The sequence below is a fragment of the Sphaerodactylus townsendi genome, unplaced genomic scaffold (assembly GCF_021028975.2).
Source record: "Sphaerodactylus townsendi isolate TG3544 unplaced genomic scaffold, MPM_Stown_v2.3 scaffold_161, whole genome shotgun sequence".
NCBI classification, from domain to species: domain Eukaryota; kingdom Metazoa; phylum Chordata; class Lepidosauria; order Squamata; family Sphaerodactylidae; genus Sphaerodactylus; species Sphaerodactylus townsendi.
This window is the reverse complement of record NW_025950189.1, coordinates 12,547-16,627: the sequence shown is the minus strand read 5'-3', so window position 1 is coordinate 16,627 and position 4,081 is coordinate 12,547. Positions and strand designations below refer to the sequence as shown.

Here is a 4,081-nt window from a genome sequence, read left to right as displayed (position 1 = left end):
GGGAGGAGGGGGTCCCCAGGAGGGCATAATGCCACGCAGACCACCTTCCAAAGCAGCCATTTTCTTCCGGAGAAGGGAAATAAATGTGTTCAATCAATAGATACAATAATAAATAAACCAGCTCTGCAGTCCGGCGATCAGTGGTCATTCCACAAGATCTCCAGCCCCCCCACCCCCCCGAGGTTGGTAACTCTATGGGTGTGCTCGTGTGTGGGATCTCTCTCCACCGCCACCCCTCCCGATTTTCACAAAGCCAAATTGCGCTTCCTCACTCTGGTTAGCTACCTAGACGTGGCCTTTAAAAACCCAGCTCCCCCCCCCCCCCCGCCCAAAAATGCTGCTAACCATCTCTGGGCAGGCGACCCCCTTCCTGTGACCGAGACCAAGCATCTGGAGGAGGGTTCCCTTCTCCCCAATTTGCACAGAGCTGCAGGCGAGCGCAGTCTACCCTGCCCGGGCAGACGGAGGCCCACTTTTCGGAGCAGAGAGCCACTCAGGGACAATTTGCCACAAGCCAGCTGGCAAATGTCGCCCTGGGATGTCCAGCCTTTGAGCCTCACACACCTGGGAAAGCGAACCCCTTCACAAGTGACGGTGCCCACCTCTCCTTCGCCCAAAGCCCTCATAGGGAACTCGCCCACTGGAAAGTGGCTTCAGCCATTCCTCCAGCTCCAAGTGGTGCCGTGGTTAAGAGCAGGTGGACTCTAATCTGGAGAACGGGGTTTGATTCCCCACTCCAGAGGCGTATCTGGTGAACGAGATGTGTTTCCGCACTCCTACATTCCGGCTGGGTGACCTTGGGCCAGTCACAGTTCTCTCTGAACTCTCTCAGCCTCACCTGCCTCACAAGGTGTCTGTTGTGGGGAGAGGAAGGGAAAGGAGCTTGTCAGCCACCTGGAGTCTCCATACAGGAGAGAAAGGTGGGATATAGATCCAAACTACTCCTCCTCCTCCTGGTGCTTTCTACATTCCGGGTCTGCATTTGTAAGCAGCCTTGAATTGGAAAAGAAAGGCAGAGTATAAATATTTCAACAGGTCCCTAACTAAACAGCATCTGAGGAACAGGCAAGGAGTGGGGTGGACCCCTTCCTCAGCTGTCTCAGTAGCGTCTTGGACGTGGCCGCTTGAGGGTGGTGGGGGGGGGGCGGGACTGTGAAGAGCAGGAGTCAGATGCATTCAGCTGCCTCGTGTGGAATCAGACCAGAGGTCCCTTCAGGCCAGTATTGCTTGGCTCAGACTGGCAGCAGCTCTCCGGGGCTCCTCACCTGCTACCACCTGAGGTCTTCAGCAGGGAGCAGCTCTGGCGTAGGAGGTTAAGAGCTCGTGTATCTAATCTGGAGGAACCGGGTTTGATTCCCCGCTCTGCCACCTGAGCTGTGGAGGCTTATCTGGGGAATTCGGATTAGTCTGTGCACTCCCACACACGCCAGCTGGGTGACCTTGGGCTAGTCACAGCTTCTCGGAGCTCTCTCAGCCCCACCCACCTCACAGGGTGTTTGTTGTGAGGGGGGAAAGGCAAGGAGATTGTAAGCCTCTTTGAGTCTCCTGCAGGAGAGAAAGGGGGATTTAAATCCAAACTCCTCCTCCTCCTCCTCCTCCTCCTCCTCCTCCTCCTCCTCTTCTTCTTCTTCTTCTTCTTCTTCTTCTTCTTCTTCTTCTTCTTCTTCTTCTTCTTCTTCTTCTTCTTCTTCTTCTTCTTCTTCTTCTTCTTCTTCTTCTTCTTCTTCTTCTTCTTCTTCTTCTTCAACTGGAGATGCCGGGAGTGGAACCTGGGGCCTCCTGCCCTGAGCCGCAGCGCCTCCCTGTGGGTGGATCCCGGCTGACTGTTCTCCTGTTGCAGGTGTCCGGCCACCTGAGGCGGGCTGCCTGCCCCGCGTGCCATGCGTTGGCCCAACCACACCGGCTCTGCCCTCCCGCCCCCCTTCTTCTTGGTGGGGATCCCCGGGCTGGAGTCTGCTCACGCGCCCGTGTCCTGCCTCTTCTGCGTGATGTACATGCTGGCGCTGGGGGGGAACGGGGCGATCCTGCTGGCCGTCTGCCGGGAGCGCACGCTGCACCAGCCCCTGTGCCTGCTTCTGGCCATGCTGTCCGCGGTGGACGTGAGCCTGTCCTCCTCCGCCCTGCCGAAGGCGCTGGCCATCTTCTGGCTCGGGGCCCATGAGATCGCCTTCCAGGCATGCCTGGCCCAGATGTTTTTCATCCACGCCTTCACCGCCCTGGAGTCCGGCCTGCTGCTGGCCATGGCCTTCGACCTTCCCCTACATTGGCCCGTGTGCGACCCTTCACCCGGTACCACAGCGTCCCTCACCGGACTGGGCCGTTGCCAAAATGGCCGCGGCCATAGTCGGCCGGGCGTTGGTGCTCCTGGTCCCACTAGTCCTGCTGGCCATGCGCCTGCCCTTCTGCCGCAGCCGAGTCATCGCCCACTCCTACTGCGAGCACATGGCGGTGGTCAAGCTGGCCTGCGGGGACACCCGGCTGAACAGCGCCTACGGGCTGGTGGTCGTCGCCACGGTGATCGGGTTCGACATATGCTTCATTGCCGTGTCTTACGTCCTCATCCTTGGGGCCGTCTTCCGCCGGGGGGCCCAGGAAGCCCGCGGGAGCACGCTCGGCAGCTGCAGCTCCCACCGCTGCGTCATCCTGCTGTCCTACACACCTGCACGTCTTCTCCCTTCTTAAGCCCACCGCTTCGACCCTGGCCAGGCCCCCTACGTCCACATCCTCCTGGGCAACCTCTACCTCTTCTTGCCCCCCGCACTGAACCCCATTGTCTATGCCTGGAGGACACGGCCCATTCGCCAGAAAGTCCTCCAGACCTTTTGCTCTTGCCACAGGTGACAAGAAGCGACTCTGGAGTCTGTCTGGATGCACCCCTGGAGAAGACCAGAGTCCTGCCCCAGACTCTTCCCCCCTCCCCCCCGCCAGGTGCCCTCAGCATTCTTTCTCTGCTCAGCTCCCCAATCCTTCCTCCACATGGCAGCTCCCCCCGCTCCCCCACAATAATCTGTTAACCTAGTCTAGCTTACCAGGATGGAGGGAGATATAGGGCATGCATTCTGCCCTCGTAGTTGCAAGGTGGAAAGGCAGTTGCATGCATGCAAGTTGAGATGTGAGAGGAAGGCAGGAAGGCAGGAAGGCAGGCAGGAACGAACGAACGAACGAATGAACGAAGGCAGGCAGGCAGGCAGGCAGGCAGGCAGGCAGGCAGGCAGGCAGGCAGGCAGGCAGGCAGGCAGGCAGGGAGGGAGGGAGGGAGGGAGGGAGGGAGAGAGAGAGGAAGGAAGGAGGGAAGGAAGGAAGGAAGGAAGGAAGGAAGGAAGGAAGGAAGGAAGGAAGGAAGGAAGGAAGGAAGGAAGGAAGGAAGGAACCAAGCAAGCAAGCAAGCAAGCAAGCAAGCAAGCAAGCAAGCAAGCAAGCAAGCAAGCAAGCAAGCAAGCAAGCAAGCAAGCCACCCTGGAGAGTAGCAGACAGCTCATCAAAGGGATCATGTCAGAGCAGTAGAGAAAGAATGCCGCCCAGTGACTTGACCCCTCTACCTCTCTGATTCGCTAGACAAGCCCCCTCTGGAGTCTGCAAATAAGAGTCACTTCACTTCCAACGCAAGGTGCATGCCCACCTTATCTCAAAGAGTTTTTGAGGGTGTCGGGGAGGGGGGTTGTATCTATGTGACTGAGATGCATTCCTGATTAACACTACAAATCACTGCTGCTAAAGGTATATGTAAACACCCTGTTATATGTTACCACTGCCAACTGGGGCATTCTTTCATGGATCTTTACTTTATAGCTTCACACGCTTTGTGGATAACCAGGCTTTCCTCTGACAAAGTTCAGTAATCACATCCTCTTCCCCCAACTCCCTGAGGTAACTAAACAGCCTGAAAACAGCCAGCCAGGGGGCTTTCTGTGAAGGGGGCATGGTGCCCTTTTTTCCTGTAACGTACCCAGAGAACAGGGTTCTTTAATCCAGTTACTCTGAAAATGCTGAGTTTTTAAAGATTTTTTATTAAAAATAAAGAAAATAAAGAAAAATATAAAAATTATAACAAGTTCCCGTTTACACAGAACACGTGCAGAGT

At 56.5% G+C, this 4,081-nt stretch overlaps 1 pseudogene; it reads left to right on the top strand.

Moving 5' to 3' along the window:
• The first annotated feature begins 1,880 nt into the window (after positions 1–1,880).
• On the top strand, positions 1,881–2,841 carry LOC125424958 (annotated as a pseudogene).
• The last annotated feature ends 1,240 nt before the right edge of the window (positions 2,842–4,081 follow it).